The 23,443-nt window shown below is 45.1% G+C and overlaps 1 long non-coding RNA gene across 2 annotated transcripts in view; it reads left to right on the top strand.

Annotated features, from left to right (window-relative positions):
• LOC109775128 (uncharacterized) overlaps positions 1-17,203 on the top strand; it is a 40,019-nt gene extending 22,816 nt beyond the window's left edge. For both annotated transcript variants that reach the window (XR_012184103.1, XR_012184104.1), the window contains one exon: positions 17,179-17,203. This is a non-coding gene — a long non-coding RNA (uncharacterized lncRNA). The remainder of the gene's footprint in view (positions 1-17,178) is intronic.
• The last annotated feature ends 6,240 nt before the right edge of the window (positions 17,204-23,443 follow it).

The following is a 23,443-nucleotide window of genomic DNA, read 5'->3' as shown; positions in this document are numbered from 1 at the left end:
TAATCACGTAGTGACCCGACCTAGGGTGCTGGCGTGCATACATTTACGTGCCGTTTTGCGTTCGAAGTCGCGTGCCGTTTTGACCCTGACGCCGTCGTTCCCTTAACGGCCGTCCAGCATACACGTGGGACCAGCCATGTGCTATACGGATGAATTAACTGCTTCATGGCATATCCCGAGGAGAACGTGTGCTTGGTGATTCCGTGAGCAGGCGCACTCGTGCACTCCTGTGGATATTCGTTGAATGACATATCAGTTATTCCCAATCACTATATGACATGTTTAATGTTTACTTCCCCTTGTAACGTTAGCTTATCTACTCCCTCCGTCCTAGTTCGCAAGGCAAAGTTTTCAAATATCTTGGCCCAAGGTGAATTTCCATTGGCTCTGATTTTTCACGTAAAAAACCGCCCGATCGCTGCATGCAGCGCCAATCTCGCGCTCCTTCCTCTGCCCCGCGCGCTGTTTCCGCCTTGCGCGCTCCTTCCTCCTTCGGCGCGATATTTTCTCCTTAAATTTTGCTATCGCGCCCAGATTTCTTTCCTAAACCAGAGATTTGATTCCGCGCGCAAGGATTTCGTTCCAAACTCAAACGAAAGCAGCGCCCAGATTTCTTTATATAGCCATGGACTTACGGAGACGAACAGCCCAGTCTAGCGCCAATCTCATCTCCTCTCCTCCTCGATTTCATGGCGTCGGACGGGGGAGACGAGGGACATCGTCGTCCGCCGCCTCTTGGCCTCCGAGGCCTGACTCGCGCTGCCTTCCTTCCTCGTTCCGGCGATGGCGGCGGCCTTCCTCCACTTCGTACTCGTCATGGCGGCGGCCTTCCTCCACTCGGTCTTGCAGGTCGAGGACCACTGCCGTCGTTCTCCATTGGAACGGCTGCCTCTACACCGGTGTCCAGCCCCAACGTCGGAGGGAGATGCCGCGTCGGTCTGTCGCGCCCACCTCGACCTCCTTCTCCAAATCAGGCAGGCTCGTCGAACTGGGCCACCTCGCCGGGCGGGAGCGGCAGTGCAAGCGCCGCCGGAAGGACGTCCTCCTACGTCGGCTTGAACATCATGAACGGCTCCATCTGCGTCGGACCAAATTCGTCCGTATTCTGCACGAGAGGTACGTAGTCCTTCTTGCCTGATCAGGATATGCTGTCTCGTTCGACGATTGCATCAGGAAACTGCCTGCGAGAGACGCTATGTTTTGTTAGGAATAATTTGTTCTGTGACTGTGATATCCTTGCATACTCAAGTGTACAAATAATTTGTTCTATGTGGACCGTACCAGTGAGTTTGCTGCATCTACTAACGGCAGAGAAGGCGGCTGGCGTGGCGCTGGATATAATCCAAATTTTGAGAACGCTGACGAGTATCCTCCACGCCCGGAACATGTAGAAGCACCTTCTGCAAAAGAGATTGATTTGAGTAGGTTTTTCATCTCCAACTCAACCATGATTTGTTTTCAGTTTTGTTTAGTAGCAGCATATTTGGTTTGTGCTTATGATTTGTTTTCATGTGTGTAGATGCTTTGGCTAACAAGAATAACAGAGAACAGTACACTGTCGAAGACAAGCGTAATATTTACGCTATGCTGCTTGCTCGAAATGGAGAGCGTGGAAGGTTAAAGAAGGGGGTTTTGGATTCTGTTGTACGTGATGGAAATTGTTCTCGGAGGTGCGTGAGTAGGATTTGGAAAGAAACGAAGACAGGAGGTGGCGTTAACTCTATCAAGAACAATTTGAAGTTAAAAACGGGAAGGAAGAAAATGAGTTTGGATATTGAGGCATTAGAAGCCATTCCACCTGGTGAGAGGACCACAATTCGACAAGTTGCTGCTGGACTTAACATGTCCAAAAGCACAGTTCATCGTAGGTATGAAAAAAAGCATTAGTTCTTACATTTCGATGATGACTGAAATCATGATCAACTTTTCTTGTTTCTGTCTAGGTTGAAGGAGAAGGTAATGAGACGAGTTTCAAATGAACTGAAACCTTCATTAACTGAAGCCAACAAGAAGGCACGTGTGGCGTATTGCCTTGAGAATTTGGAGCCAAGTTCATTGGAGGACAATCCCACTTTTAAAGCTAGTTTTAACAAGGTTCATTTGGATGAGAAGATCTTCTACCGTACAAGGAAGACACAGAAAATGTACTTGAGTCATAGAGAGGAAGCACCAAAAAGAGAATGCAAACATAAAAACCACATCCAGCAGATCATGTTCTTGTCGGCTATGGCAAGGCCAAGGTATGATTCTCAAGGAAATTGTGTGTTTGATGGAAAAATAGGTGTGTGGGCATTTGTTGATTGGGTGCAAGCTCAAAAGAAGAGTGCTAACAGGTAAACTACCATGATGTTTTTTTAAGCATGATCTACATGAAATGTGAAATTCGTTTGCTAAAGTAACATATTTTTTTCTTTCAATGTAGAGGGAGAGGAGAATGGGAGCTCAAGCCGAGAACCTTGCCCTAGCCGAGAACCTTGAATCACTAGCTCCGACGTTCGTTCCACGATCTACTTTCTGAAAAAGATCTTGAATGGTTGTGTAAATCCTCTCAAATTCATCCTCAAGTTCTTCCACCTCGCCTTGTGTGACTTCCACCTCGCCATCTGCCTCCTCCACCTCGGCATCTGCCTCCTCTACCTCGGCATCTACCTCCCCCACCTCGGCACAGACCTCCTCCATGCCCTCCACGTCCATGATAGTTGGGGGGAGATGAGGCAATGAACTGAATGTGTGGGAAGAGGAGGAACATGTGTTGCCATTTTATACAAGTTTCAGCATGCAAAACAGTAACCGTTTCACACTGCATTGTGGAAGAGGAAGATGAGAGGAAGTACTCCAACACGCATTAGAATTGTGGTGCATGCAGCGTGGGAAGAGGAGTAAGTGTTGTGGTGCATGCAGATTTAGTGGAGTGGTTTCCCACGGTGAAAGAGGAGTGGATCAGCTTTTGCATGCAAACATTGATGGACTACTAGTGTCAAATTGAATACAAATGTGCCTAGGGGGTGGAAGATTTTGGGACAAATAGTTTTTGGGATTTTGCCTTGCGAACTGGGACGGAGGGAGTAGCAAATTTCTTTTATTCTTTACGTCTGATTGATAAGTTTCAAATAGTACAGGAATGAAATATCCAACTATAATTAGAGTAGGGATTGACACTAATTAAACCTCTTAACACGCTCATTTGAAAGTCAAGTATATTTATTCAGCAACGCCTTGTTACTCCTACAGAAGATGCCATTACTGCTGCTCATAGGAAGAGATATTACACCATCAGTTGAGTTTAGCTAAATCTGCAATTTTCATTGCAATTTTTTCTGGAAAAGGAAGATGATCCCCGGCCTCTGCATCTAGGAGATGCATGCGGCCATTTTATTGATTATTCTCGGGGACCTTATAAAGTAGAACAACAATATGCCTGAATCCACCATCTTGGCAATCTGCCGCTACTCCTATCCATATGATGAAGGGGTGCAAGTTGGACCACATACCTAGACCTCTCACCTAAGCCTAACATCTAAAGCCGGAGGCCCTGACCGAGCCATCTGCCAGGTCCGGGTCACAAACCGGTCCGACGCACTCACATGTGTCATCGCCGCCATCTTTCACTGGTCCATCTTCAGAGCAGATTGAGGTGTCAACCTTGGAAGGTCCTCCGCCATCGATGCCACCACGATGCCAAATGATGACCTCCACCTACACGAGCCTTGGCCGGTCCTCCGCCATCAACGCCACCATGATGCCAAACATCGACCTCCATGAACACGAGTCCATCTCCAAGCAACGGACGTAGATCCATGCTAGGATAGGACCGCACAACCGCCGTCGCCCACCACCCGCAAGCGCCACCCAACCCCAAGGTTCCCAAAGCGGCGCCTTCAAGAAGGGAACGGCCACTAGTAGAAAAAAGGTCAAATGTGAAGCACATTAGTGCCGGTTTGATTTTGAGCCGGCACTAATGTGTCCATTAGTGCTGGTTCCAACGGCTAGGCGGGCGGAGATCATTAGTACCGGTTCGTGAGCAACCTTTTGTACCGGTTTGTGTCACGAACCGATACTATTGATGCTGCGTCAGGCTGTGGTCAGGCTGGGGCCCCACGGGCACCTTTAGTACCGGTTCGTACCATGAACCGGTACTATAGTTTCTTAGTAAGCTGTTTTTTAGTCCCACCTCGCGAAGAGAGAGGCACTAGGAGCGGTTTATAAGCCCTGAGTGCAGAGACGATGAAGGAGAGGCGCAATGCTCATCTGCACGTTGCTTAGCTTTAAGCCTTGAGGAATAGTGTAGACTGCACGGAGCTATGTGCAGTGCAGTTTGCACTATTTCGAAAGACTTGAAGCTAATTAACGAGCATTGTGCCTCTTTTTTTATCTTCAATAACTTATTACAACTCCGGACTTCTTGTGTTACGGCAAAAACTGGACGCACTTCGTGTACAAACTGGATAATCTCTTTCGAAGTATCAGGGTTTCTCACGAGAACTCATCTGTTACATGGGCACTTCATTTTTTTAAACTTATTACAACTCCAGACTTTTTTGCGTTCCGTACACACCATTTAAAGCGACGTCATCAATTTCCAACACGTTCTGACATCATTTGCTGTTTTTCAGTCATTTGAACTCCAGCCTATTTTTGCATTCAGTATGCATCATTCAAAGCGACGTCATCAATTTCCAACACGTTCTGACATCATTTGCTGTTTTTCAGTCATTTACCGATTTGTTTAGAGAGCTAAATGACGGTGAAATTTAAAATCACTACAAAATGAACTCTGAAAATGTTGGAACTGGGCATGGTATCATCATTTCGCCCGCATAGCATGTGCAAAAAAGTAGAGAGGGTCACGGCGAAAACTAGACGCACCTCGTGTACAAACTGGACAATCTCTTTCGAAGTATCAGGGTTTCGGACGAGAACTCATCTGTTACACGGGCACTTCAATATTTTTTAAACTTATTTGAACTCCAGCCTATTTTTGCGTTCAGTATGCATCATTCAAAGCGACGTCATCAATTTCCAACACGTTCTGACATCATTTGCTGTTTCTCAGTCATTTATCGATTTGTTTAGAGAGCTAAATGACGGTGAAATTGAAAATCACTACAAAATGAACTCTGAAAATGTTGACACTTGGCATGGTATCATCATTTCGCCCGCATAGCATGTGCAAAAGAGTAGAAAGGGTCACGGTGAAAACTGGACGCACCTCGTGTACAAACTGGACAATCTCTTTCGGAGTATCAGGGTTTCGGACGAGAACTCATCTGTTACACGGGCACTTCAATGTTTTTTAGACTTATTTGAACTCCAGCCTATTTTTGCGTTCAGTATGCATCAAAGCGACGTCATCAATTTCCAACACGTTCTGACATCATTTGCTGTTTTTCAGTCATTTACCGATTTGTTTAGAGAGCTAAATGACGGTGAAATTGAAAATCACTACAAAATGAACTCTGAAAATGTTGGAACTTGGCATGGTATCATCATTTCACCCGCGTAGCATGTGCAAAAGAGTAGAGACGGTCACGGCGAAAACTGGACGCACCTCGTGTACAAACTGGACAATCTCTTTCGGAGTATCAGGGTTTCGGACGAGAACTCATCTGTTACACGGGCACTTCAATGTTTTTAAACTTATTTGAACTCCAGCCTATTTTTGCATTCAGTATGCATCATTCAAACAACGTCATCAATTTCCAACACGTTCTTACATCATTTGCTGTTTTTCAGTCATTTACCGATTTGTTTAGAGAGCTAAATGACGGTGAAATTGAAAATCACTACAAAATGAACTCTGAAAATGTTGGAACTTGGCATGGTATCATCATTTCGCCCGCATAGCATGTGCAAAAGAGTAGAGAGGGTCACGGCGAAAACTGGACGCACCTCGTGTACAAACTGGACAATCTCTTTCGGAGTATCAGGGTTTCGGACGAGAACTCATCTGTTACACGGGCACTTCAATGTTTTTTAAACTTATTTGAACTCCAGCCTATTTTTGCGTTCAGCATGCATCATTCAAAGCGACGTCATCAATTTCCAACACGTTCTGACATCATTTGCTTTTTTCAGTCATTTACCGATTTGTTTAGAGAGCTAAATGACGGTGAAATTGAAAATCACGAAAAAATGAACTCTGAAAATGTTGGAACTTGGCATGGTATCATCATTTCGCCCGCATAGCATGTGCAAAAGAGTAGAGAGGTTACGGCGAAAACTGGACGCACCTCGTGTACAAACTGGACAATCTCTTTCGGAGTATCAGGGTTTCGGACGAGAACTCATCTGTTACACGGGCACTTCAATGTTTTTTAAACTTATTTGAACTCCTGCCTATTTTGCGTTCAGTATGCATCATTCAAAGCGACGTCATCAATTTCCAACACGTTCTGACATCATTTGCTGTTTTTCAGTCATTTACCGATTTGTTTAGAGAGCTAAATGACGGTGAAATTGAAAATCACTACAAAATAAACTCTGAAAATGTTGGAAGTTGGCATGGTATCATCATTTCGCCCGCATAGCATGTGCAAAAGAGTAGAGAGGGTCACGGCGAAAACTGGACGCACCTCGTGTACAAACTGGACAATCTCTTTCGGAGTATCAGGGTTTCGGACGAGAACTCATCTGTTACACGGGCACTTCAATGTTTTTTAAACTTATTTGAACTCCAGCCTATTTTTGCGTTCAGTATGCCTCATTCAAAGCGACGTTATCAATTTCCAACACGTTCTGATATCATTTGCTGTTTTCAGTCATTTACGGATTTGTTTCGGGAGCTAAATGACGGTGAAATTGAAAATCACTACAAAATGAACTCTGAAAATGTTCGAACTTGGCATGGTATCATCATTTCGCCCGCATAGCATGTGCAAAAGAGTAGAGAGGGTCACGGCGAAAACTGGACGCACCTCGTGTACAAACTGGACAATCTCTTTCGGAGTATCAGGGTTTCGGACGAGAACTCATCTGTTACACGGGCACTTCAATGTTTTTTAAACATATTTGAACTCCAGCCTATTTTTGCATTCAGTATGCATCATTCAAAGCGACGTCATCAATTTCCAACACGTTCTGACATCATTTGCTGTTTTTCAGTCATTTACCGATTTGTTTAGACAGCTAAATGACGGTGAAATTGAAAATCACTACAAAATGAACTCTGAAAATGTTGGAACTTGGCATGGTCTCATCATTTCGCCCGCATAGCATGTGCAAAAGAGTAGAGAGGGTCACGGCGAAAACTGGACGCACCTCGTGTACAAACTGCACAATCTCTTTCGGAGTATCAGGGTTTCGGACGAAAACTCATCTGTTACACGGGCACTTCAATGTTTTTTAAACTTATTTGAACTCCTGCCTATTTTTGCAGTCAGTTTGCATCATGCAAAGCGACGTCATCAATTTCCAACACGTTCTGACATCATTTGCTGCTTTTCAGTCATTTAGCGATTTGTTTAGAGAGCTAAATGACGGTGAAATTGAAAATCACGAAAAATGAACTCTGAAAATGTTGGAACTTGGCATGGTATCATCATTTCGCCCGCATAGCATGTGCAAAATAGTAGAGAGGGTCACGGCGAAAACTGGACGCACCTCGTGTACAAACTGGACAATCTCTTTCGGAGTATCAGGGTTTCGGACGAGAACTCATCTGTTACACGGGCACTTCAATGTTTTTAAACTTATTTGAACTCCAGCCTATTTTTGCATTCAGTATGCATCATTCAAAGCGACGTCATCAATTTCCAACACGTTCTTACATCATTTGCTGTTTTTCAGTCATTTACCGATTTGTTTAGAGAGCGAAATGACGGTGAAATTGAAAATCACTACAAAATGAACTCTGAAAATGTTGGAACTTGGCATGGTATCATCATTTCGCCCGCATAGCATGTGCAAAAGAGTAGAGAGAGTCACGGCGAAAACTGGACGCACCTCGTGTACAAACTGCACAATCTCTTTCGGAGTATCAGGGTTTCGGACGAGAACTCATCTGTTACACGGGCACTTCAATGTTTTTGAAACTTATTTGAACTCCTGCCTATTTTTGCAGTCAGTTTGCATCATTCAAAGCGACGTCATCAATTTCCAACACGTTCTGACATCATTTGCTGCTTTTCAGTCATTTACCGATTTGTTTAGAGAGCTAAATGACGGTGAAATTGAAAATCACGACAAAATGAACTCTGAATATGTTGGAACTTGGCATGGTATCATCATTTCGCCCGCATAGCATGTGCAAAAGAGTAGAGAGGGTCACGGCGAAAACTGGACGCACCTCGTGTACAAACTGGACAATCTCTTTCGGAGTATCAGGGTTTCGGACGAGAACTCATCTGTTACACGGGCACTTCAATGTTTTTAAACTTATTTGAACTCCAGCCTATTTTTGCATTCAGTATGCATCATTCAAAGCGACGTCATCAATTTCCAACACGTTCTTACATCACTTGCTGTTTTTCAGTCATTTACCGATTTGTTTAGAGAGCTAAATGACGGTGAAATTGAAAATCACTACAAAATGAACTCTGAAAATGTTGGAACTTGGCATGGTATCATCATTTCGCCCGCATAGCATGTGCAAAAGAGTAAAGAGGGTCACGGCGAAAACTGGACGCACCTCGTGTACAAACTGGACAATCTCTTTCGGAGTATCAGGGTTTCGGACGAGAACTCATCTGTTACACGGGCACTTCAATGTTTTTTAAACTTATTTGAACTCCAGCCTTTTTTTGCGTTCAGTATGCATCATTCAAAGCGACGTTATCAATTTCCAACACGTTCTGACATCATTTGCTTTTTTTCAGTCATTTACCGATTTGTTTAGAGAGCTAAATGACGGTGAAATTGAAAATCACGAAAAAATGAACTCTGAAAATGTTGGAACTTGGCATGGTATCATCATTTCACCCGCGTAGCATGTGCAAAAGAGTAGAGACGGTCACGGCGAAAACTGGACGCACCTCGTGTACAAACTGGACAATCTCTTTCGGAGTATCAGGGTTTCGGACGAGAACTCATCTGTTACACGGGCACTTCAATGTTTTTAAACTTATTTGAACTCCAGCCTATTTTTGCATTCAGTATGCATCATTCAAAGCGACGTCATCAATTTCCAACACGTTCTTACATCATTTTCTGTTTTTCAGTCATTTACCGATTTGTTTAGAGAGCTAAATGACGGTGAAATTGAAAATCACTACAAAATGAACTCTGAAAATGTTGGAACTTGGCATGGTATCATCATTTCGCCCGCATAGCATGTGCAAAAGAGTAGAGAGGGTCACGGCGAAAACTGGACGCACCTCGTGTACAAACTGGACAATCTCTTTCGGAGTATCAGGGTTTCGGACGAGAACTCATCTGTTACACGGGCACTTCAATGTTTTTTAAACTTATTTGAACTCCAGCCTATTTTTGCGTTGAGCATGCATCATTCAAAGCGACGTCATCAATTTCCAACACGTTCTGACATCATTTTCTTTTTTCAGTCATTTACCGATTTGTTTAGAGAGCTAAATGACGGTGAAATTGAAAATCACTACAAAATGAACTCTGAAAATGTTGGAACTTGGCATGGTATCATCATTTCTCCCGCATAGCATGTGCAAAAGAGTAGAGAAGTTACGGCGAAAACTGGACGCACCTCGTGTACAAACTGGACAATCTCTTTCGGAGTATCAGGGTTTCGGACGAGAACTCATCTGTTACACGGGCACTTCAATGATTTTTAAACTTATTTGAACTCCAGCCTATTTTGCGTTCAGTATGCATCATTCAAAGCGACGTCATCAATTTCCAACACGTTCTGACATCATTTGCTGTGTTTCAGTCATTTACCGATTTGTTTAGAAAGCTAAATGACGGTGAAATTGAAAATCACTACAAAATAAACTCTGAAAATGTTGGAACTTGGCATGGTATCATCATTTCGCCCGCATAGCATGTGCATAAGAGTAGAGAGGGTCACGGCGAAAACTGGACGCACCTCGTGTACAAACTGGACAATCTCTTTCGGAGTATCAGGGTTTCGGACGAGAACTCATCTGTTACACGGGCACTTCAATGTTTTTTAAACTTATTTGAACCCCAGCCTATTTTTGCGTTCAGTATGCCTCATTCAAAGCGACGTTATCAATTTCCAACACGTTCTGATATCATTTGCTGTTTTCAGTCATTTACGGATTTGTTTCGGGAGCTAAATGACGGTGAAATTGAAAATCACTACAAAATGAACTCTGAAAATGTTCGAACTTGGCATGGTATCATCATTTCGCCCGCATAGCATGTGCAAAAGAGTAGAGAGGGTCACGGCGAAAACTGGACGCACCTCGTGTACAAACTGGACAATCTCTTTCGGAGTATCAGGGTTTCGGACGAGAACTCATCTATTACACGGGCACTTCAATGTTTTTTAAACATATTTGAACTCCAGCCTATTTTTGCATTCAGTATGCATCATTCAAAGCGACGTCATCAGTTTCCAACACGTTCTGACATCATTGTTGTTTTTCAGTCATTTACCGATTTGTTTAGACAGCTAAATGACGGTGAAATTGAAAATCACTACAAAATGAACTCTGAAAATGTTGGAACTTGGCATGGTATCATCATTTCGCCCGCATAGCATGTGCAAAAGAGTAGAGAGGGTCACGGCGAAAACTGGACGCACCTCGTGTACAAACTGCACAATCTCTTTCGGAGTATCAGGGTTTCGGACGAGAACTCATCTGTTACACGGGCACTTCAATGTTTTTCAAACTTATTTGAACTCCTGCCTATTTTTGCGTTCAGTATGCATCATTCAAAGCGACGTCATCAATTTCCAACACGTTCTGACATCATTTGCTTCTTTTCAGTCATTTACCGATTTGTTTAGAGAGCTAAATGATGGTGAAATTAAAAATCACGAAAAAATGAACTCTGAAAATGTTGGAACTTGGCATGGTATCATCATTTCGCCCGCATAGCATGTGCAAAAGAGTAGAGAGGGTCACGGCGAAAATTGGACGCACCTCGTGTACAAACTGGACAATCTCTTTCGGAGTATCAGGGTTTCGGACGAGAACTCATCTGTTACACGGGCACTTCAATGTTTTTAAACTTATTTGAACTCCAGCCTATTTTTGCATTCAGTATGCATTATTCAAAGCGACGTCATCAATTTCCAACACGTTCTTACATCATTTGCTGTTTTTCAGTCATTTACCGATTTGTTTAGAGAGCGAAATGACGGTGAAATTGAAAATCACTACAAAATGAACTCTGAAAATGTTGGAACTTGGCATGGTATCATCATTTCGCCCGCATAGCATGTGCAAAAGAGTAGAGAGGGTCACGGCGAAAGCTGGACGCACCTCGTGTACAAACTGGACAATCTCTTTCGGAGTATCAGGGTTTCGGACGAGAACTCATCTGTTACACGGGCACTTCAATGTTTTTTAAACTTATTTGAACTCCTGCCTATTTTTGCAGTCAGTTTGCATCATTCAAAGCGACGTCATCAATTTCCAACACGCTCTGACATCATTTGCAGCTTTTCAGTCATTTACCGATTTGTTTAAAGAGCTAAATGACGGTGAAATTGAAAATCACGACAAAATGAACTCTGAAAATGTTGGAACTTGGCATGGTATCATCATTTCGCCCGCATAGCATGTGCAAAAGAGTAGAGAGGGTCACGGCGAAAACTGGACGCACCTCGTGTACAAACTGGACAATCTCTTTCGGAGTATCAGGGTTTCGGACGAGAACTCATCTGTTACACGGGCACTTCAATGTTTTTAAACTTATTTGAACTCCAGCCTATTTTTGCATTCAGTATGCATCATTCAAAGCGACGTCATCAATTTCCAACACGTTCTTACATCATTTGCTGTTTTTCAGTCATTTACCGATTTGTTTAGAGAGCTAAATGACGGTGAAATTGAAAATCACTACAAAATGAACTCTGAAAATGTTGGAACTTGGCATGGTATCATCATTTCGCCCGCATAGCATGTGCAAAAGAGTAAAGAGGGTCACGGCGAAAACTGGACGCACCTCGTGTACAAACTGGACAATCTCTTTCGGAGTATCAGGGTTTCGGACGAGAACTCATCTGTTACACGGGCACTTCAATGTTTTTTAAACTTATTTGAACTCCAGCCTATTTTTGCGTTCAGTATGCATCATTCAAAGCGACGTTATCAATTTCCAACACGTTCTGACATCATTTGCTTTTTTCAGTCATTTACCGATTTGTTTAGACAGCTAAATGACGGTGAAATTGAAAATCACGACAAAATGAACTCTGAAAATGTTGGAACTTGGCATGGTATCATCATTTCGCCCGCATAGCATGTGCAAAAGAGTAGAGAGGTTCACGGCGAAAATTGGACGCACCTCGTGTACAAACTGGACAATCTCTTTCGGAGTATCAGGGTTTCAGACGAGAACTCATCTGTTACACAGGCACTTCAATGTTTTTTAAACTTATTTGAACTCCAGCCTATTTTTGCGTTCAGTATGCATCATTCAAAGCGACGTCATCAATTTCCAACACGTTCTGACATCATTTGCTGTTTTTCAGTCATTTACCGATTTGTTTAGAGAGCTAAATGACGGTGAAATTGAAAATCACTACAAAATGAACTCTGAAAATGTTGGAACTTGGCATGGTATCATCATTTCGCCTGCATAGCATGTGCAAAAGAGTAGAGAGCGTCACGGCGAAACTAGACGCACCTCGTGTACAAATTAAACAATCTCTTTCGGAGTATCAGGGTTTCAGACGAGAACTCATCTGTTACACAGGCACTTCAATGTTGGGGCGCTGCCTGCTGGGCCTGCCAACCCTAGGGTTTGCAAATACAGGCCCAGAAGGGCCAGCAGGCTCAACGGGCAGCGCGCCAGAGTTAGGCCCAGAAGCCTGCTATAGAGAGGAGTTCGAGACAGCAGCCGCGCCGGGGGCTTTTAAACTGGTGCGGGCGCCCCTCGGCTAGCGAGGTGGGACTAAACTTGCCCGCACCGCTCCTGCACCAGCGCACACCTTTAGTACCGGGTCATGGCTCCAACCGGTACTAAAGGGGGGCCTTTAGTACCGGTTGGAGCCACGAACCGATACTAAAGGGGCAGTTTCCCGCCGCTTGACCTGGCCAAAATTGGCCTTTAGTACCGGTTGGTGGCTCCAACCGGTACTAAATGCCCCTCCTATATATATGGCACTTACGAAAAATTCAGTTTCATCGACCACCACTTCTTCTCCAACTACTTCGCGCGACATCGCCGCCGCCCTCACCGCCCATCGTCGCCGTCACCGCCCGTCGTCGCCGTCACCCGTCGCCGCCGCCCCGTACCACGTCGCCGTCTCGATCGCGCCGTCGCCCCCGGCCTGCCGCTCGTCGTCGCGCCGTCCCCGTCGCATCGCCGTCTCGCGCCGCCGCCCGTATGCCGCCGCCCCCCGCTCGTACACACACACATACACACACACATACACACACAGACACACACACACACATATTGTTTTTACTTATTTTCTGTTTTCTGTTGTTTAGATTAATGTTAGATAAATTATGTAGATAAGTATGTTAGAATGTTAATGTTAGATGAATTATATGGAAAAGATGGTAAATATTAATGTCAATTTTAGATGAATTAGCTAGATATTAATTAGGTATATATATGAGATTTGAACTAGTTGAATTAATATAACTAGTTTATTTTTAGTATGAAAATTAATAGAACAAGTTTATTTTTAGTAAGAAAATTTAGGTATATGAGATTATTTAAACTAGTTGAATTAATATAACTAGTTTATTTTTAGTAAATGCTTAGTTGAACTAGTTGAATTAGTAGAATTAGTTTATTTTTAGTAAGAAAATTTAGGTATATGAGATTTGATGATCTAATTAAAATATTACTATATATAGCTACTTTATATATTTTAGTAAAAAAATAGAACTAGTTTATTTTTAGTAAATTCTTAGTTGAATTAGTTGAATTAATAGAACTAGTTTATTTTTAGTAAGAAAATTTAGATATCTGAGATTTGATGATCTAATTAAAATATTACTATATGGAACTAGCTACTTTATTTTAGTAAGAAAATTAATAGAACACGTTTATTTTTATTAAATGCTTAGTTGAATTAGTTGAATTAATAGAACTAGTTGAACTAATAGAAGTAGTTGAATTAGTTGAATTAATAGAACTAGTACGTGTTTAATGTTTCCCCTATATGAACATAGGAAATGTCGTCTGACGACGAAAAAGATTTCATTAAGTGCGAATTATGTGAAGACCAGCGCGGCCTGTGCGACAGAAATTTTCTTGTTGATGATAGGCGCTTCAGCATCAAGCTGGATGAGACTTTCGAAGTGGATATAGTAAGTCACAACGACAAGTCTTTTTTCGTAATTAAGCATGACTTATATATGCTTCATTTGCTTCAACTTATAATTTTAAATTTTCACTATTCTACTAGCGCATCCCCTGCCATGCAAGAATTTTTGTCTTGGATAAGATAGGTTTCAGTGCTATGGAAACTATGGAGGTAAAGAGAGTTTACCTGAAGACCGAGCATGGTTATACTTTCAACGTCAAATTATACAATGCAGACACGTACACCTATTTTGAATGCAAAACTTGGCAAGCACTATGCAAGGCTTATGCATTTGAGCCTGATATGGTTATCACCTTTGATATTCGTCCGAAAGATGATATTGAAGGTAATAGAGACATCTGGGTCGATGTGCAGACGCCTCCAGTTCTACCATTATGTGAGTTTCTCAACCATATTTATGTCTTTGATATTGTTTATTCAAAAATAGTTCACAACTAATTTCTATTGACAACTTATTTCCATTCAAGCAAACATGTCCGGCGCTTGGTAGACAGGACCTACTACTGTCCCGGAGCTGAACTAAACTGCCAGGAGATAAGTCATTATGTTTCATGGCTTGAGGATCTTGATGCTGTTAAGAGAAATCATTTTCCTGAATTTGAAAATCTTAGTACTCAAAACGTGCGACCAATAGTGATCGTATTGAACTACGGTCACATGTATTTAGGAAAGATGGTAAGATTTTTACTATTAGTCCCCACTGCATCTTTTGCATAAATTATTTTTCAAGCTAAACTTTCATTGCTAAGTGTATTAATTACTATACGATGTTCTTCAAAAGGGACTCCCGATGACAGTTGTGCCTCAGTGGATCGAGACTAAAGGTCGCATGTCAATTGTGGTCAAGATATCCTACAGTGCACATGAGTGCATTCAGGATTTCTGAAAGCGATGAATGCTTAATAGTGAAAGATTGGAGCAAAATTGCTAACGATCGCAGAGAAGTACTAGGGGGCAGCAATCAGAAGCGCAGCCCACGATTAGGAGACAGGTTCATCTGCATGCTCCAATATGATGAATCAGGAGAGCTATACATGTTCTATGCTATTTTACCTGTGAGAGAGCAGCAGGAGTGATTTAGCTAGTTATCATGCTCTTAGTACTTGTTGTCCTCTCATGCGTGTCCGTGTTCTTCGTCCTGAACTTAATCTCAAAGAGTGATTTGCTTTTGTGGTGTTATGAACGCTTATAATATGATGATGATAATGAGTTATTATATCATTTATGAAAAAAACACATATTAGTTTCAACTGGATGGATCCTAGCTAAGTGATCAAGTATATGCCATATCCATATTACTTAGATCACTAAAGGGGGGCCTTTAGTCGAAACTTAGCTAGGATCCACATGCATCTAGTCGAAACTAATCTGCGGTACTTTCACCTAATGATTTAACAACTCATTATAATGTAAAACAATCACTAAATTAAATTGAAACACAAAACTAAAGGAAAAATAAAAATTAAAACCAAAACACACCCAAACATTTAGTACCGGTTGGTGTTACCAACCGGTACTAATGTCCTACACGCACCCGGGCTTGGCTCGTGCCACGTGGTGGCACGTTAGCGCCGGTTCGTGCCAAACCGGTACTAAAGGGAGGGCCTTTAGTCTCCACTCCATAGTGCCGGTTACAGAACCGGCACTAAAGGCCCTTACGAACCGGTGATAAAGGCCGGTTCTGCACTAGTGGGCGCCATGAGCGCCGCCGCCGCCCAACAAAGTTAGGGCTCACCCGGGAGACCTAGGGGAACGGGAAGTGAGGAGATCAGTCCATACCGACGCCTCCAAGGAGGAGAACCGCGCGCTCAGGCGGCGCCGTCGGCGCGACCGGTCATGGCCGGCCAGGGATTTCGCCCGAACTAGATCAACGCCACCAGCAGTGTCTCCTGTACAGAACCAGCGACCAAGGGAGGCGCGGCCCAACCAGGCTGGTCTGCACGCCGAACGGGGGAGGAGGGGAGGCGCCAGATCGCGCGCACCGGCCGCCACAGAAGCCGGCACCAGGCGCCAACGACTACGGGGATCCTGCCGCCCGCGCGGCGAGGACGCCAGATCCACCCACACGGCTGCTGGCCAGAGCCTGCCGTGCCTCGCCAAAGGAGCCGCCGCTCCAGATCCGGGACTCGCCACGCAGGCAAGGAAGCCGAGGCCCCGCCGCTACCATCCATGGCGCCCCGCGCTTGCCCGGCGGCCGCCTCAGGCGGCGGCGAGGAGGTGGGGCGAGGTGCGGAGGGGGCCACGGCGGCGCGGCTAGGGTTCCCCCGCCGCCGCCGGGGGAGGCAACGCGGGTGTCGCGGGAGGGGTTAGGTCGAGGGGTTCTGCCACCTTTATTACAATGCAAGAATCTTATTTATCTTGCTTCAATTGAACAAAAAAGGAGAGGATGAAGTACCCATCTTCCAGTCATCTGGCAAGCAACAGTCCATTGCATATTGCAGACCTTCTTAGCAAGCATCATCGAGTGCCATTGTATCTTGAATAACACAATTGTAGAGGGATCTTGAATAGCACATCAAACAGAGGCACACCTAATTGAAATTACGTTTGTACATTAGCACACGGTAAACTGCACAGTACTAACTAAAATTTAATTGAAAAGATTGGATAATACAGAGAGTTGACATGAAGTAATGTCTAAGGACTAAGATCAAATCAGAATTAATCCTGATGGTCAATAGAGAAATGAGAATTCATTTCACAATAACATTGCTCATACCAGTGGAGGCATCGAACTGTGCCCAGATATTTTTGCTCACCCACGCCCGCTCCTTGTTGTCTTGTTGCAGGCCCTCGCGCTGGGTCGCCCGTGAGGGCATCTACAATGCCAGGCGCCTGACCAGGCGCTTACGAAGGAAACAAAATAATAGTATTAAATTAGAAAAATCTAAGAACCTGACCTTCCAACGCCAGATGCTAACCATGGACGCTAATTGTACGCTAATTAAACTGACTATGCGGCGCATGCGAGGGAGAAAAGGAAGGAAGCGTCCGACGCAACCTTTTGCGCCCGCTGGCCTCCGATGCCAGGATTTGACAGCTCCAACTGCCCATCGACCGGGATATCAGCAGGAAAAAATCCCTGGCGCCTCTCCAAGCGCCCAGCATTGGAGATGCCCTGAGCATGCGGAGCTCGAGCGCATCCTTGGGCACTTCGGCCAGCGGATCCGAAGAAGGACGGGGAAGAGAAGAGGCATGGAAGTCTCGCGCCTCCCACGAAGCCTAGCGCTGGGATGCTCGCGAGCATGCCGAGCTCGGGGACCTCGTCGGCCACTTGGGCGACCGGATTCGACGAAAAGGCGAGGAAGAGCAGTGGTTGCGAACCTCTTGCTGGCGGTGGGGACGAAGGGGAGGGGGTGGCCTGACGAGGTGGAAAGGGAGCTGGCGACCAAGAAGAATGGGGAACGATGGGGAGAAATGCGAGGGGCGGTGGGATTTTTTATTTGAGGTGAAGCGGTGGGAAGTTACGCGACGAGAACGTATCTAGTGATACGACCACCTAGGTGATACGATGCTCCAGTGTGTTATGAGCCGTTGGATCATGCTCGAAGGGACATGATGCATGCACACGTATGACCAGCTGCTCCACCACGAAATGTTCAAAAACCACCCTGAATTATATTCTTAATTGAGCGCAAGGCTGAAGCAATCAGGAGATATTTTCTTTGCAATTCCTCAAATTTGCCTATTTTTATTTAGCAGCATACGTACATTTTACTTGACGACGAGATTCACTCAAATAGATTTGGTTCCTCTTTAAGATAAATGCCAAAAAGTTTATTTGCATGCTCTCTACAAAACTCAAATAGCTTTATTGGAAGCAAATATAATGTATATAGGTCAGTTTTCTTTCTAGCTACTCCAGAATTTTATGTTGTACAGGCTAGAACAGATATTAAATTTGTGATGACCAACTGCAAATAATAAACAAGTTCATCTTTTAATAGTACTTTTATAGATCATAATTCAAAATAAAATAAAATAAACCAATACAGTATGAAATTCATGGATTTAACAAATCAAACCAGTGCTTTTATTATTCGTCGACAAACTAACAAAATAATAGTTAATTTATTTTGTTGAATTTTCGGGCTTGATTGTGTGTTTGGACATTGAAATAGGGATTCACCCGCAAATATGTTTTTTTGAAACAGAGACCTTTTTCCTACCGTCAACGAAAGTGAGGCTGCTTGACCGATAATGGAAAAAGGTCTCACCCTCAATTAAGAACATGGTCCAGGGGTTTTTCACATATTTCAAAGTGGAGGAGCTGGCTACACATGCGCATTCATCAGATCGCATTGAAGGCGATCTAATGGTCAAGGATTCACTGGAGCATCGTATCACCTAACAAGCCGTATCACCAGATATGTTCTCGGTAGGTGACGGTGTGAGGGGCCTAACTGAGGGAACCGGCTCCCTGTCCATCGATATGGGCCAGAAAATTACCAAAAGTCCAATCAATCCAGCCCAGCCGTTCGTCTGATGCCCAATGCCTAGCGCTCGGCTGAGTTTTTTACCGGCTAATTAGCGGTTGCGTTCTTGAATCAGAAACCAAGCTAGTAGCTGCTAGGTAGGCAACGAATGAATCATATCCAAAATTAAAGTACTTCCTCCGTCCCAAAATTCTTGTTTTAGATTTATCTACATACGAACGTATCTAACACTAAAATGTGAGTAGGAACATCCGTATAAGAACAAATTTAAGACAAGAATTTTGAGACGAAGGGAGTATTTGTAAATGTGTAGTTAGATTTCAGTTGACTTACACTAAGTTGAGTGATATTAGCATGTTTATTTTTCAACAAAATCACCTCTTTTGTGGATAGGCTGGATTTGTGGACTCCTCGCTACTTCATCCACGCGGATCATGCTGAATGGGGTGCCGGCTAAGCCTATTTACAACAAGTGTGGTCTAAGGCAAGGCAACCCGATATCGCCCATGCTTTTCCTCCTTGTCATGGAGCCATTGCATCGCCTCTTTCAGCGAGCATCAGAGATGCACTTGCTCGCGCCTTTGGCACCGACTGGCCTGCGGACCAGAGTCTTCATCTTTGCGGACGACGTCATGCTTTTTCTTAAACCCCACCGGATGGACTTGCGGGCGTGCTCATTGATCCTATACATATTTGTTGTTGCTTCGGGCCTTTGCGTCAACCTGACGAAGAGCGCAGCACTCCTGATCAGATGCACGCAAGATCAGATGGACATGGTCACTAGCGTCCTTCCCTGCTCCATTGGGCGGTTCCCGATCAAATATCTAGGCCTCCCGTTGACCATCCGCCAGCAATCAGCGGCGCAGCTTCAAGGATTAGTGGATCACATCGCGACAAGCTTACCCACATGGCGAGCATCAGTGCTTCCGAAGAGCGGCCGGCTACTCCTCGTCAAATCAGTTCTGTCGGCAATGCCAATTCATGCGATGCTAGCTTTCGAGCTTCCGGCCAAGATGATCAAAGCTATCAACAAAATCTTACGTGGCTTCCTGTGGTGTGGTAAAGCGGAGGCGAAAGGGGGCAACTGTGCGGTGGCATGGCCCGTGGTCTGTGCCCCTAAGTGGGCTGGAGGCCTTGGAGTGCCGGATATCAGGTGGATGAACACGGCCATGCAGGCCAGGTGGCCATGGCTGGCTCGGACCGACGACTCGAGGCCGTGGAGCGAGTTCACGCTACCAATACCGAAAGCGTCCAGGCAGCTGTGCAATGCGGCAATGCACACGACAATCGGAGACGGCAGCGGTGCTTTGTTTTGGGAGGACCGGTGGCTTGATGGCTACAGAATTGAGGAGATCGCCCCCAACATTCATTCCTGAATCCCCAAACGCATTCGCAAGCTGCTGCACGTTAACGACGCGATAACAAGCTTATCATGGGCACACGAGGTTGGCCCCGACATGGACGGGCCTATGCTTGGGGAATTCATGGAACTGTGGGCAAGAGTCGACGCGGTGCAACTCCGGGAGGGAGTGCCAGATGTGATCACTTGGGCGTGGGAGCGCAGTGGGAGATACTCTGCCCGCTCAGCGTATGCTGCCAAGTTCATGGGCAGGGAAGTGGCTCCGACGGCGATGGTGACATGGAAGAACCGGGCACCGCTGCAGTGTCGCTTCTTCCTGTGGCTCACTGTTCGCAACCGCTGTTGGACCTCCGACTGGTTGGCTAGGAGGGGGCTGCCGCACCAGGACGCTTGCCCGCTTTGCGACCAGGAAGAGGAAACGATGAATCATATCATGTTGCACTGTGCTTTCTCTAGAGCTTTTTGGTTCCAGATATGCACGGCGTTGGGCAAGCCAGGGTGGACTCCAGGACCAGACGACACGTTACCGGAGTGGTTGCTCAACAAGAATATAGAGGACACGCCGGATAAGGACATGAGGGCCATCATCATACTTGCTCTTTGGGAGCTATAGAAGCATCGCAACAGGATCGTTTTCGACGGGGATTCCCCTTCGCTCAATAGGCTAGTTGGTAGGTGCCTTACGGAGGGTAGAGCCCGGAGGACGGCGGGCCTCATAAGGAAAGACATGGAGCACTTCTTCGGGCAGATTCACATGTGGGCAATGGACGAGACGTAGGGCTAGAATAGTGTACGGTGGCGTGGGTGTTTTGTAACACCCTCGGTGGCATGGGTGTGTTGTAACAACTTCGGTGGAGGGTTCTTGTACCCTTTTCTTGAAGGAAATATGCCCTAGAGGCAATAATAAAGTTATTATTTATTTCCTTATATCATGATAAATGTTTATTATTCATGCTAGAATTGTATTAACCGGAAACATGATACATGTGTGAATACATAGACAAACAGAGTGTCAGTAGTATGCATCTACTTGACTAGCTCGTTGATCAAAGATGGTTATGTTTCCTAGCCATAGACATGAGTTGTCATTTGATTAACGGGATCATATCATTAGGAGAATGATGTGATTGACTTGACACATTCCGTTAGCTTAGCACACGATCGTTTAGTATTCTGCTATTGCTTTCTTCATGACTTATACATGTTCCTATGACTATGAGATTATGCAACTCCCATTTACCGGAGGAACACTTTGTGTGCTACCAAACGTCACAACGTAACTGGGTGATTATAGAGGTGCTCTACAGGTGTCTCCGAAGGTACTTGTTGGGTTGGCGTATTTCGAGATTAGGATTTGTCACTCCGATTGTCGGAGAGGTATCTCTGGGCCCACTCGGTAATGCACATCACTTAAGCCTTGCAAGCATTGCAACTAATGAGTTAGTTGCGGGATGATGTATTACGGAACGAGTAAAGAGACTTGCCGGTAACGAGATTGAACTAGGTATTGAGATACCGACGATCGAATCTCGGGCAAGTAACATACCGATGACAAAGGGAACAACGTATGTTGTTATGCGGTCTGACCGATAAAGATCTTCGTAGAATATGTGGGAGCCAATATGAGCATCCAGGTTCCGCTATTGGTTATTGACCGGAGACGTGTCTCGGTCATGTCTACATAGTTCTCAAACCCGTAGGGTCCGCACGCTTAAAGTTAGATGACGGTTATATTATGAGTTTATGTGTTTTGATGTACCGAAGGAGTTCCGAGTCCCAGATGAGATCAGGGACATGACCAGGAGTCTCGAAATGGTCGAGACGTAAAGATCGATATATTTGACGACTATATTCGGACATCGGAAAGGTTCCGAGTGATTCGGGTATTTTTCGGAGTACCGGAGAGTTACGGGAATTCGTATTGGGCCTTAATGGGCCATACGGGGAAGGAGAGAAAGGCCCCAAAGGGTGGCCGCACCCCTCCCCATGGACTAGTCCGAATTGGACTAGGGAGGGGGGCGCCCCCTTCCTTCCTTCTCCTTCTCCCTTCCCTTCTCCTACTCCAACAAGGAAAGGAGGAGTCCTACTCCCGGTGGGAGTAGAACTCCCCCCTTGGCGCGCCCTCCTCCTAGGCTGGCCGCCTCCCCCCTTGCTCCTTTATATACGGGGGCAGGGGGCACCCCAAAGACACAACAATTGATCGTTTGATCTTTTAGCCGTGTGCGGTGCCCCCCTCCATCATAGTCCACGTCGATAATACTGTAGCGGTGCTTAGGCGAAGCCGTGCATCGGTAGAACATCATCATCATCACCACGCCGTCGTGCTGACGAAACTCTCCCACAACACTCGGCTGGATCGGAGTTCGAGGGACGTCATCGGGCTGAACGTGTGCTGAACTCGGAGGTGGCGTGCGTTCGGTACTTGATCGGTCGGATCGTGAAGACGTACGACTGCATCAACCGCGTTGTGCTAACGCTTCCGCTTTCGGTCTACGAGGGTACGTGGACAACACTCTCCCCTGTCGTTGCTATGCATCACCATGATCTTGCGTGTGCGTAGAATTTTTTTGAAATTACTACGTTCCCCAACAGTGGCATCCGAGCCTGGTTTTATGCGTAGATATCATATGCACGAGTAAAACACAAGTGAGTTGTGGGCGATATAAGTCATACTGCTTACCAGCATGTCACACTTTGGTTCGGCGGTATTGTTGGATGAAGCGGCCCGGACCGACATTACGCGTATGCTTATGCGAGACTGGTTTTACCGCCGTGCTATGCACACAGGTGACTAGCGGGTGTCAGTTTCTCCAACTTTAGTTGAATCGAGTGTGGCTACACCCGGTCCTTGCGAAGGTTAAAACAGCACCAACTTGACAAACTATCGTTGTGGTTTTGATGCGTAGGTAAGAACGGTCCTTGCTCAGCCCGTAGCAGCCACGTAAAATTTGCAACAACAAAGTAGAGGACGTCTAACTTGTTTTTGCAGGGCATGTTGTGATGTGATATGGTCAAGACATGATGCTAAATTTATTATATGAGATGATCATGTTTTGTAACCGAGTTATCGGCAACTGGCAGGAGCCATATGGTTGTCGCTTTATTGTATGCAATGCAATCGCCCTGTAATGCTTTACTTTGTCACTAAGCGGTAGCGATAGTCGTAGAAGCATAAGATTGGCGAGACGACAATGATGCTACGATGGAGATCAAGGTGTCGCGCCGGTGACGATGGTGATCATGACGGTGCTTCGGAGA

This window comes from Aegilops tauschii, chromosome 5 (assembly GCF_002575655.3).
Source record: "Aegilops tauschii subsp. strangulata cultivar AL8/78 chromosome 5, Aet v6.0, whole genome shotgun sequence".
NCBI lineage: Eukaryota > Viridiplantae > Streptophyta > Magnoliopsida > Poales > Poaceae > Aegilops > Aegilops tauschii.
This window is presented reverse-complemented; position numbering and strand designations above follow the sequence as displayed.